The 13,597-nt window shown below is 41.3% G+C and overlaps 1 protein-coding gene across 1 annotated transcript in view; it reads right to left on the reverse strand.

The window, feature by feature from the left end:
• pkp4 (plakophilin 4) overlaps positions 1–13,597 on the reverse strand; it is a 74,641-nt gene that overhangs the window by 59,732 nt on the left and 1,312 nt on the right. The window lies entirely within an intron of this gene.

Consider the following 13,597-nt stretch of genomic DNA (forward strand, 5'->3'; position numbering starts at 1 on the left):
ACTCAAACAGAACGACGGCCAACGATTCTAGTGAAGCCATAAAACAATGGACATTTTAATCCTAGCAATGCAAAAGCTTCCCGAACATGGCACAGGTGCTGAATACTATAAATGTTTGTGTGTTTTAAGATGCAGTGGAGAGGGCGGGCCTTTGAGAAAAAAATTAAAAACAAGTCAGCAGCCTAACAGAAGAGATAAGGTGTTCCCGTCTCTTTTTACTCTCTGTTCTATTGTCCGGGATTGAAATGAGAAAGTAGAACGAATAGTTATGGTCTCATTATATCTGTTGACAGGGAGTGTGTCAGGGGAACGCTGCTCAAGGTGGATCCATATTTACTAGAAGCCTGTTGAGCCAGACAGGGCAGCTAAAGGCTGCGATTGTAGCTCAGGGCTGCAGCAGTAGACAAAAGCAATAGAGTCTAATAACACAGGAGGCATCTGACTTCAGGGAAACAGGGATTGTACTATGACTTTTACTGCCTTAGAGATCCACTGTCATCTCAAAGATACAAACGTAAAGACATTTTCCACCCCTTGATTTCTACACGTATAGCCTGACCTCCATGCTTTACTTTACTAAACCACACACGCAGTCAAGGTGATGCATGTGTGGCGAGATATGTAGAGGAATATTAGCTGCTAAAACCACCATTAAATAACCATATGGTAATTTAGGAAATAGCCCCGCTGCAAGAAACTGAACTCTCCCTCCATGAAAGTGTCTATTATAGTCCTCCTATTCTATAATGGCAGCCCCGGGGTGACTGAAAGACTTCATATGAAAAGGTAGCTTTACTGAATGAGTAGATTTTTTGCTGACAGACATCATTTTAAAAAGGTTAAAGGGTCAATTTATTTCATGTAAAAGCACTCGCCTACTTGAATCCGCCTGCAACACACACAGACACACACACTTTGCTCAAGCTGACAGCCAGTTTATGTGCGCTAGTAGGATTGTTGAGAAAAGAAAAGTTTTTGGCCAGGGATGAGGCATTGGAGGAGAGGTAAGAAGTATGTGGGAGGTCCCCCGCATATTTGGGCGAAATGTGACCCTGAGGTATTCTGAGAGTCTGTCACCAAGGCAGCGTGAGCATTTCAAGGTGTCTGAGCTGAACGGAGTCATGTGCCAGCCCTGGTGTTAAATGACAGATAAGGTTCTACTACTCCTAAGTATGTTAGTCCACACAGGATATTCCATGTATTCCCCTGTCAGACTCCTAAATTCCTTTCCTGCTCATTCATAGTGTTGCAACATACTGCCCCGACTCCCTCCCACTTTGACTGCAGACTTTGAGTCAAGGACATGGTTTCTGATTCCCAGAAACCGCAGCGACAGGAAACGGGAAAAGCTGTTTGAATTGGACAGGACTCCTCCTCCCTGACTTCTGCACAAACACAGAGAACAACGCAGACAGGACTGAGTGCACATTTTGGGCTGACAGAAGTTGCCAACCCGGTCGGGTGGACAAAATCTTTTCCGTTTTCTTTCTCACAAAAGGACAAAGAGAGGTGTGCAGCTACGGAAGCTAGTTTTTGTCATGGAAATCACCATGGACTAAGTGTAAAATGGGCCTCATCATGCTCGAACTTTCTGTAATCCTTCACTATTTGATAAAGTATGCTTTCTATCAAAACACTGACCTCCTGGCCTGTCAAAAACAGATATTCTAATGATTAATCATAGGAATATTCTATGTATATAATCTGTCCAAATGAATATTTATCAGCAGTCTAAACCGTAGGAAATAGAACCACAGAAAAAGCAACTTTAGAAAGTTAAGAAAACCCTTCTTTTTTTTTAAGGCACCATTAAGCAAAGAGAAATTGCAATATGTATCTGAGCCTACCTCTGAAATTCCCCATTATATCTGGTCCAGAATGATTCACTCTGCTTAGCTTGGAGTTCTCAGCAGCTCTGAGATGGAAGCGAAGACAACGATGCTGCTGCCAACCTACCACAGCCTTACAGGCACACGGCTGACTGGTTCATCAACATTTCTCTTTCTGTTTCCCTCCAGATGCTGAGGGGGGAAAATAACATGGCTGAACTGCCTTTGGTATAATGTCAAATTTGAAGAGTGAGCACAAGACTGGGAAAGAGGTGAGAAGCCCAATCTGTGCAGCTTTCAAGGCTGTCATTAGGGTTAATGTCTCAGGACCGCACTGCGTAGTTCCCACAGAGTAGAGGTGACCTCATTCTGGTCCAAACAATGAGGTAAACCAGTGTCTAATTATTAGCATTAAAGTTATTTCCCTCGAGTAAGCAGAAAGTAAACACTGCATGACAACATATTTGAACATAGCTAGTGACAAAACAAACCATATCATTTAAAACTATATCTCTTTCAGGGACATGCGTGTCCAACTATTCAACACACAATAATAAGGATCTCTTTTAGTAGACACTCTTTCTAGTCACAGCTTAATGTCCCCTTTAATAGTGTCATAAACCTCAATGTCAAGTCTGCCAAGAAACGTCTTAGCCTAACCCCACCCTGACTCGTTGGATCACGTGATCTGATCTACTGACCTCAGTCTCCGGCCACTCCTGGGAGCTTCTTACACAATCCCTCTTTCCGTGACTCGCTGTCTCCCAGATTAAATGTAGCTCATGGTTCAAGGAAGGAAAAGGCAGCTATAGTGCACCGTGTTTTAAATTATGACCAGTTCTGCGTCAACTCTAAATGAAAGGACATGTTTCCGAAGGTAATGTTCAGAATCTACAGTCCCAGATTCAATTACTGCCTTCTTGCATCAATTCCATCTACAGACATGAATTCATCAGTTATGTAATCCCTCTGGAAGCCACCTGTGCCTTGTGTCACCTTCCCCGAGGAGCACTGCAGCAGCAAATATATTATCAGCCGTAACACAGGCGGCATTTACCTGCACACAGGACACCAGGTTACTGGGAGAAACCAGGTTACTGGGTGAAACCAGTTTGAAGGCAAGAAGACAGAGAACACGTTTAGCTACATTCACCACAACAGCGTGATCATTGTAACTCCTGTGTTTACATGCAGCTAAACACATTTCTCCAAGGGTACAGTTTGAGCCAAGACTGCATATTAAAGTGCATTTATCATTATGAACCCTGAAGAATTGTTTGCTTTTCTGGTCAGAGCATTTGGATCGATGATGCGATGAGATGTTGGGCTTTAATAGTGGAAAAGCGCACAATTTTTCTTGAATGAGTGTATCTGCATTTTACAAATGCCCTGCCCTTAAACAGTTGAAGCCAAACTTATTTATTTCAGTTTCTGTTTTAGTCTGACTTTCGATTTGATTAGTTTGTACTCCAGGACACATCACTTTGAGTAATTATCTTTCCTGTCATGTCGCTGCACTGCGGTCACATTGATACTACCTGTAGTAATTAGGACTTAGTACAATCTCTTATATTAGTCTGCGTTTCATCCTCTCAGTCCGCTCTCGCATTTGCCATTAAAATTGGGAAGGAAGACACAATTGTGTCAACATGAGGCTCTCCGCGTTGTACATATTTATAAACCTTCATGAATTTCATTGTAATGCTTCTCAACTTGTGAACATAAACTTCTAAGTAAATTGCAAATTTCTAGCAATTTGCATTAGGCCTACTGCTCAGTAGTGTAACGGACCGCAGCTGATCCGTGATCCGCACGGATCCCTGACTGCTTTATCTTAATAAGAGATGCACTGCCTAAGAAGGAAGAGGCGGAGTGACACCAGGTCAGACATTTAACACAGACAAATGGAGATGAGCTGAGAAATAATTATAAATTAGCCTGAATTTCCATCGCTGTGTGTGTCGGAGAGGCAGCGGTTCAAATGGTGATTGCTCCGAATTGCGGAGCTAAAATGGTCCGGGAAATCTACAACTCAAACAGAGCTGAGAGCTGCTTAAGAAACCCACAGCTGGTTCCGCCATCTCTTTTTGTGGCCAAAAGAAGTGATAAAATTACCATCTACTTAAAACATGTTGTGGGTTCTACATGCAGAAGCAAACATGGCAGTCCATGAAGTGAGATAAGAGCAACATTGTGAATAGTAAGCTAATAAATATTTACAAGTATCCCAAGACCTGTAAGCACATGGACCCCTCAGGATGTGTGAAACAAACATGAAGTGGTCAAACAAAGTGCAAGATTATACACACATATCTAAGGAGAGCATGAGGCATGGAGGTGCGGGTTTTCATCCGATTCAACTTGTGCAGGAAGAGCTCCTCAGTGAAATTAGGTTTTTTTTTTTTTTTTATGAAAACTCACATGCTCTCAGGCCCATTGGCACATTGGTTGCCCATTGGCACTTATCTAGAGTGACCTGGCAGCATTATGTAGCATGTGAATGCTTTGTGGGGAGAAATACAGTCCCATTACAAATCTCTGAGCAGCGATAACTACGTCCCCAAATGGCCACAATGCTTAATTGCCTGTTTCACACACTGCATTGACTTCATTGAATAAAAAACTAACATTTGTGGTCCAGTATAATTGATCAGAATTCACCAAGATGAACAAAAATATATTTCAGCCTATATAAATCCCCAGAATGCAGACAAGAGGTAGAAAAACACTTTTTGCATTTGTTCAAGAAGCAGTCACGACAGCAGCATTAAGTCACTGAATTCTTAACCAATTTCTTAAATCCCTTACTGCACACACTATTAGGCTAAACATGTGGTTCGGAAGTGCTGACTGAAGCCCTGACAAAGTAATTGCACTGAGCAGATTTGAGAATGTGGGTAACACAATGATACCAATGGTCCTGCACATACTGCATGTCACTGATTAACCTCGCCCTCAGACAGTACACTCCTAGTACTGTGACTTCTTATTAGGTTCCACAAATGAAAAAATATTTTGAGAACGATAACTAATTCTCTGTAACCCCATGATGGACTTGCCAGCAGCAAAACACAACAAGTTATTATTAGATCCCTAGATGTTTCACTTTTGTCTGCTCTCAACAGCTGAAAATGCTTTGCTTATTTCGACACACCCAACAGCAAAAGAATGTCCCCTTTGCAGAGTAGAAACATTCTCTCATATACACACACAATCACTCCATCAATCATTACCCTGAATAGGCAACAGAGAATGATGTCGCCTCCTTTACATAGAAACATACCTGTCCTTATGTTGTTATAGGATTAACCTGGTTGAGAAGTATGAGGATATATGGAGTGGAGACAATAGTCCGATGGCATCTTTTCTTCCACAGTCTCTTATTTCTACAAAGCGGACATGCAAAAGAAATCCTTCAGAGGCTGTATCCATGCCTACCTGACACCTTGAACCTCACCCCGACAAATGTTGCAATAACTAGAGGCCTATCTGAGCATGTGTATCCACAGGGCAGGGCTTGCCTCTGAGTAAAAGGCAGGAAACACAGTCATTATTATACTGTCTATTCAGCACATAAACACACAGCCTAATGCCACACGCCGCGTGCCGACTCCCCTGAGCTACAAGATCTCGCAAGATGCGTTTACTCAACGAGGACATGGGGAAGATGGCGGCAGACCAAATAATCCATGTTTGCACTGTGCAGCAGTAAAAACACAAGACTAACTTTCCATGAATAACTTCCTACGATGATCATTCACCCTCTACTACATCATTTCCTCACAACAATACCTCAACTAATGGGGAGCAGAGCGGCTCGACTGAAGTCGCATCAGCCGTTTCCAACATGTCACCACCAGCAATATGTTGGGACAGAAGAGGACATAAATGAGTGTGATTGCATGTAAATCCCACAAATAGAATCAGAGTTTATGCTAGATGGACATGTTTTATCCTGTCGCACATTGTTAGACGAACGCATTTAAAACCCTAATGCCTTTCTGCGTCCAATCGCGATGCAAACCTGAGTACAGCTGCAGCAGGAGAGAGCATAATGCTGCATCTCTGAAGAGGTCAATGCAATACACTCGTTTCTTGTGTAGCAGTTGTGGCGGGGGAAATATGTGACAGATTGTATACACCGAGCTAAATTGACAAAGTTGAATGAAAGGATTTGGTCACGCATTGAGATGTTTATATTTGACCTCATTTGACAGTTCAGTTCAAATTGTGTTTAAATCAATGCTGCAGTTTTATTAACCCTACGCACTCCATTTGCTGTGTCAAACATTTTCCCACTGCTGAGCATATCAGATGGCCATCAATTGATCAGGTTTAGATTGATTGAAAAATTGATGAAAAGGGGAAATTAGCATAAGAAATGTTCTGCTATTGGCGGTGTCCTGGCTCTCGTAGTGTAAAGTTTCAATCTGAGGGGAAAACGAAGCTCACTCGGCACGTTATATTAAGACTAGCGAGAGATTATCCATCACAAAGCTAAGAATTGTATACATTTAGCTTAGTTGACGGCACCTTCATAAAAAGGGCAATTCTGTAGGTTTGTTGTGATGAATTGGGAGATAAAAGAATGATTGCTTTTACATTTACTGCCATGCATACACCTTGCTCTGACATATTAATGAACACTGTGACTGTGAGAAATAAAGATTATTAATATGACCACCAATCCATTTCAGTTTTATTCGCATCTACTTGGTGGAAGGGAGCTCAACTATATCTTCTCACCTCCCAAAAAGTGATCGATTTCACAAAGATTTCTTTTTATGATTTTTATATGGCACATAAGCAAAACCAACATGGAGGATGATATAGAGATTTTGGTTAGGCCTGTGAAGTTTGAATCAAAAATCTGGATCATTTAGGATTTCAGATCTAAAAAAGGTTGACGTGACATGACAACCTGTTTGTAAATTCTACATTTGGGTATATTGACATTGTTCTGATTTCTCTGAAAACAATGAGCGAACGGATAAAACTCTGAAGACTTAATGCAAGAACAGATAACTTAATCGCACAAAATAAAACATATATTATGATATTCGGTTATCACTGGAAGTATCAATCAACTGTTCATCAGCAATTGTTTATCAAATCATATCATCATTTATCTTATCAATTAAGAGTTTTTAACTCTCAAATTCCTTTTTTGAGTGGAAATCATGACAGCGTTTCTGCTTTAAGATATAAAGATAACCTCTTTATAATAGACACAAAACTATTCCTCTTGTCATTCCTACAAGCTTCAGGCTCTACATTCTGGTCAAAAATGCTCTGATCTTCTGGCATAAAGCTTTGCTAAAAATTGGTTCAGAGGTATTGAACAAGCTCTTTTAGAGAAACTATTGATTAAAGAGTTACAGTGTACGATTAAATTCCTCTACGCAGTGACCTGTCAACCTTGGTTAACTTGGAAAAACAAAACACAAGAAAAGAATCTCCCTTTCCTTCCTGTGAATTATTATGAAACCAACTTAAAAAGAGGGAGATGGATAAGCAGAGGCCTGACCATGTACTTCATGATAGCTGATTTGCATCGGCACAGCCTGCTCAATACTCAACAGTCTTCTGAGTGAACAGGCGGGGGTCATGGGACAACGTGCCTCTGCCCATTTAAATTTTAGTGCAGCTGCTGAAAACTGAACAAAATGATATAAAGTGATAAAATGAGCAAAGTTCTCCTGAATGAAACGAGCCTGTTAACCGCTAATATGCACCGTTTAAATAATAAATACAATAAATGAATCATTTGACCACTGAAATGAGAAATTCCCCAATGCAAACAACATATTCTTAAGCAATTAAGTGGTTTAACAAGCCGTCCAACAGGGTGTCTTTTGGCCTCCACTGGTTGTGGCCTGCAGGTTGGAAAGTGATCTCTCAACCTAAAATCTCTCAACTGGTCAGGGTCACTTCAGCAGGTGGCCTAGCATTGGTCTAATCTGACCGGCTCCTTAACATTTGAACATTAAAACAATAAAAATAATGGATGAATAATAGATTTGTTCTGCACACTGATTCTTTTTAGCAATTACCTTGGTGGTCGTTTCAGAGATGGCAGGTTACTGTAAATAACACAAATAGCATTTAAATAACGCTAAAGATGCAATGAGAGTTAACAGCTGCACCATTTATAGTTATTGCAAACTGTTCTTTACAGTGCACAATTTAAAAGCTAACTTGCATCCATTTACTGAGTCTTACAGCTGATATATCCGTTATTAAAGTCAATGCCAACCGCAGCGGATGACAGAATTAACGCACATCTCGATAAAGACTTTAGTTGAATATTTCTGTGAATATTGCTTGCTCCATTTAACAAAGAGTGCTCGACTAAAAGGTAAAAACAGTCAACTTGCCAAGGACTGTTACTTTGTGTTTAAGAAGAAGGTAATCCACACTTATTGGAGGATTTTCAACAATAAACCTATCTGCATTTAAATTGAATTGAAAGGAACAGAAGATTACCTTCAGGATCAACCTTTGAGGGTGAATTAACCTTGAAGAGCAAAAGTAATAACTGGAATCAGTGAAAGGTATAAAAATCAATTCCTGTACGGCACCTTAACCATCAGAACAGAGCCATGATGCAGAAAGACAGAAGGAATGTAGTTACTTAAGTAAATGTCAGGTCAGCCAACCAGCACCTACTGGCCTTTTAAAACAAGCTTAGTTCAGGTGAGTATACATTGTATTCATTCATACTTTTTTCATTTAAAGGCTTTTTTTAACAAAGTAATCCTGAGACTCTTAGAATGACAAAAAGGGCAAACACCTCCAACTGCAATGTCACTGCGTACTGAAGGGAATGTAGGATTTCTGTTAGATGGCAAGGCACCATATGGATAATCTATCAAAAAGGAGATTTTATTGAAAAAATAAATCGCACCACATGATTCATCGAGGAAGTTTATGGCTTTGCAGTGGTGCAGAGGTACGCATGCTTTTTTTTGGTGCCATTGTCTAGAATTGAACACATAGAGATACTTCTGCAAATCTTTTCTTATATCCAATAGATGACATAACAATATGCCATTTCTTATCCCAGACGCCACAAAAGAGTACCCGTTTTTTTTTTTCAGCACTTCTGGGTTTATTTCAGCTATAGCGGGAAATCTTAACCGATGTGTGAGCACCTGGGAGTGAATGACCATCCCAAAATAAGTGGGACTTTGACTTTGTTCAGAGTTACTGGTGCATGCAGAGGAGAGTGCACTTCATGCCAGAAAAACAGTTCTTCCGGAGACGAAAATGAGCCCTTTAAAAAAAGGCTAGATGGGTTTGTAATCTGGTAGCATTGAAGTCTTCCGAGCACCTTTCACACAAATCCATGAAATGTTCAGGAACATTTCCTGCATGGGGTCATGTGTGAATGGGAGCAGGGATCGTTATTCAGAGAAATCTGTACCTCCAATTTATCTGCCTCGGGATCTAGCAACATTTCTGGGAAATGGCTGTATGACTGTGTTGTGAATGCAAGCAGTGATATTGTAGGTATAAGCACGTAAAAGGGCCACATACGTCCGACGTAAGATGCTTTCAAGTGGAGCAAGCGAACCATTCACAAGCCTTCACTGATGACGTGTTTTAATCTATACCTATGGCTAGCTCTGTGCGTAGTTTGTATTTAAACATTAGTATTTTGAAAGTATTTCTCGGGTCACAGAAACCACAGGCTGAATCTTGTGTTTTGGGTGTTATCATCATACTGTTTGTGATGTATCGAATTACGTTCCAGTGCTCTGCACATATCTGACACCATCACGCTCGCTCTTATTCCCGGCTCTCTGAAGATCTCTGCGCGCCCTTACAGACCACAGGCCACAACTTGTTTCAGCATTTACTCCAACGCTGGATGACTTAATAACTAACAAGAAATAAATGTTCTCCTGTATGGCAGTGAATGCTGGACCCTGAAGCCCACCCTGCAGAAATCCCTAGATGGGTGCTACACGAGAATGCTGCGTGTGGTACTTGGCATCAACAAGGATGAGCATGTCACCAACACGCACTTGTAAGGGGGGGACGCTAAGGGTGGGTGAGAAAACAGCGATCAGGAGAATGAGGCTGGCAGGTCACTGCCAGAGACACCAAGAGCTGCCCGCCAGCAAACTTGTGCTGTGGGAGCCAACACACGGGCACCGATCACGAGGGCGTCCCGCAATAACATACGTGGATGTACTCAGGAAAGATGCGGGAGCAGAAAATACTGGCGAGCTAGCCAGAGGCATGGAGGATCGGGATGACTGGAAGCTCCGATGGAGGGCCCGTCTGAGGACGACCTAGTAGTAATAAAAGTTATTTAGTTTGAAAAGAAGCTCCTTTTTTTGAACGAAAACAGCCATGTTTCTGAAAACGACAAGAGACATCTTCCGCTGCGCACACGTACATCTGGCTAGCCTTGCCCCATCTTCTTCTTCTGTTTAGTTTTATGGCGGTTGGCATCCACAAGTGTTGCATTAGCACCATCTGCTGGACTGTCCCATATCCTCCGGCATTGCCACGTCATGTGACATGAATGTTCCTGAATGTGTGAATAGTGAAAATCACTAGGAGGTGCCTGAAAGGTTATCCCAGTAATTTACTATGCATGTGTGAAAGAGGTTATAGATTCTCTTGTGGAACATTAACACTTCAGGCATTAGACAGAAAGGGGCTGGTTATTCTGGGATATTTCTCTGCTTCTGAGGGTAGATCTGCTAACTAAGCGTTGTTCGAAAGTGAAGAAAACCCAGGAGCAGCATCTTGCTCTGTGAAGCTGTATCAATCTGAGCACGATTGCCTTAAGGCCACGGGTTTTTCAGCTTTGATTTCATCACTTTATTGTTACTCTGATAGAAGGAAAGGATCACACAGCCCACACCTGCCTCATAACTCCACAACCAAATATAAAGCTTAGGATATAAAATACCACTTTAAATGTCATGTGCGTGAACTGCACTTGTTCATTTCTAATGTCAACAACTCCCCTTCTCGGGAGATGATTTTGTACTCGACATCTAAGGAGGTGAGTATTCCGCTTCATGGCAGAGTTTTATGGAAGCAGGTGAGACAGACGAGTCCTGCAGATTGTTCCAGTTTTCAGTTGTAGTCTGAGGGAACAGGCGCAAACATCGTGGTCACTAGAATGTAACCGGACATTGGGGAGATGCCTCCACCTTCAGACTAAATACAGCCACTGAGTGCACTCACATACCATACTGGGAAGATACCTGATCCAACAAACAAGCTATTCTGGTTTTTAAAAAGTCTAAACCATGAAGCACACAGCCTAAGTTTGTGTTTGTAGCTTATGTGCAGAAACAATAAATTAAGCGATAAGTCACTTGACAGAAAATAGTTTGAGTCATCAGTCAAGGACTGAACAATCAATTAAACAAATTATCTACACCTAAATCAATAATGGAAATAATCGCTGCCATAGTAGTGCAAACAGAAACTCAGTTTTTAAGACTTTTTTTTACAACAATATGGCTGTTTTGGATCCTTAATGAACTGTTCAGCATTAAGTGTCACTCTACGTTGTGACATGATTTTATAACTGTAGAGGCTACGGTAGTGTTTTCAGGGGTGCTGCTCATTTATTATGCCATGCACGCCACTGGGATGGAATCCTTTACCATTGCTTCTTTTACCATCTGTAAAGAAAGAGCTTTTGCCTTGGGTGAAAATGCGAGTAGCACTCTGAAATATTTAACAAGGTATTATGTGCCCCGTTGAGGTAATTCTGCAGCCATATAGCCTTAGATAGATGGGATTGTTTGAGCAGTGAGCTTACAGTAAGACTCTAGTAGTAAGGCCGCATGTGGAGCAAAAAACTATGAAAAAGCTCTGTCCTTTCGCTGTTGTTATCCACATGGCAGACATTGACGAGGGACAGTCTTTCAGACTCAGCATGTCGGTCCTATGAAGGGCTATTTTACCGGACAACAATCTATTGTGCACCTAATCTCTAAAAGCGCTGACATGCTTTGTGTTCTGTATTATCTTTAGCTGTCCGGGATCCAACCAAAGCATGAAATCTGGGGCTCTTTCAGGAATCCATCTACATTTATCTAGTTAGATCAACAATCAGCCAGCAGCCGCACATGTCAAGGCTTATCCACACAAGCCATTGCAACGCTGAATACATGCTGTATGCTTCTTTAATTAGTTAGATTTAAGTAGCATGCCTCATATAAGAGTGCGCTATGCTGCAAATGCATGATGAACAATTAAGCTTGGAATCCTCCTGCATATTAATACTGTGTTTTTTTTCATTTTCACAATATGCAGTATTTTAGATATTGAAAACATGCCATATAATAAATTGGTCAGCTCGCGGTTTTGAATTCTACAGATTGATGGAACAGAGATAGATTGGACACGCTCACGATGGAAATTCCCTTCTCTACTGCATGTGGTTTGTTCTCAAGGGAGGCAGGAGAGAAACTCTCTTTAGACCACACCAGGCAAATGTGGGATGGAAAGAAGCTGCAGTATATGGGGTGGGATTTGATGAAAACTTGCTATTAACTATTATTATCATTGCACACTGGAACCACACCAGAGTAGCCAAGAGACCTTCGAACTAAAAAAACAAAACTGTAACACAAATCTATTGAATATCACTTACACACTTTTGAACAATAAATACTTGATGCAAACTCTCAAATTATCCAGTAAACAACTGTTAGCGCAACATGAACAGTCAATCATCACATTCTGAGCATTGCATCAGTATCTGTAAATATGGCTTTAAATTCTGCATTTACATTATGGATACACTGATACCATAAAATATAGGCTAAAGCTGACTGTGCACAAGGGATGCTGACATTCTCATGACTGGCTGAGGAAGAGGTTGATACTTTACTTTAATTACACACATGCATAGGCAAATAACCATTTTTATTTCCAGGCCAACAGGCTTGTGAGGCCAGGACTGGAAATATTTTCCCTTTCTTAAAAGAGTGGGGGTGGGTACTTTGATTGTAGCAGAAAAAAAGCAAATTGGACATGTAACATAGGGGTGAGGGTTTAAGCCTTGATGCCAGGCCAGAATTAGGGAGTGAAAAAAAATCAAGGGAGGAGAGGCCCCACAAAGGGCGCTAAACTATTCAACTGTTGTCAGTTCCCATTAAAAACAACTCACCGTGAAGACTGGGTCAAACAATCACACCGACACACAAAAGACGTTTTGCCACCACTTGTGTCTACTGAGCCACAGGGTTGTTCTTTGAGCAAATAATGTGTTTTCTTCCATCTACCATTACCTGCCTAATCAATACAGAATGTTTCACATACATGTATTATTATCTTGTACAGCAAGAATGATAAGCAATATGGCACATGACCAATGAGACTGACGGGGTGGCTAAATGTCTAACCTGCTAAAACAAATCCTCTCTCCTTGTGCCAAACTCAGTGTCACTCGAGTACACGCAGAAACAGAAGAAGAATCTGACTCTTCAAACCAAAGTCCTGCTGTTCTTTCAATTCCACAGTAAACCACCCTCAATGGATGTCAGCTGTGTAGCAGACTGTGCCTTATGCTGTAATGTGAATCACGAGGGGGAGCAAACTAGCGATTCCTCATTGGTGTGTCTGTGTGAGATTGAGTGAGTGTGAGACGGAGTTCATGATCTCATTTGACATATGCACTTCCACTGTTGGCTGGAATAAAACTTGCACTATGGTCACTCACATCAGTGATGCAGGCAGATAACTATTCCACACCTGCATGGCAACACGAAGCCCTGCTCCCAGCA

This window comes from Cottoperca gobio, chromosome 21, assembly GCF_900634415.1.
Source record: "Cottoperca gobio chromosome 21, fCotGob3.1, whole genome shotgun sequence".
NCBI lineage: Eukaryota > Metazoa > Chordata > Actinopteri > Perciformes > Bovichtidae > Cottoperca > Cottoperca gobio.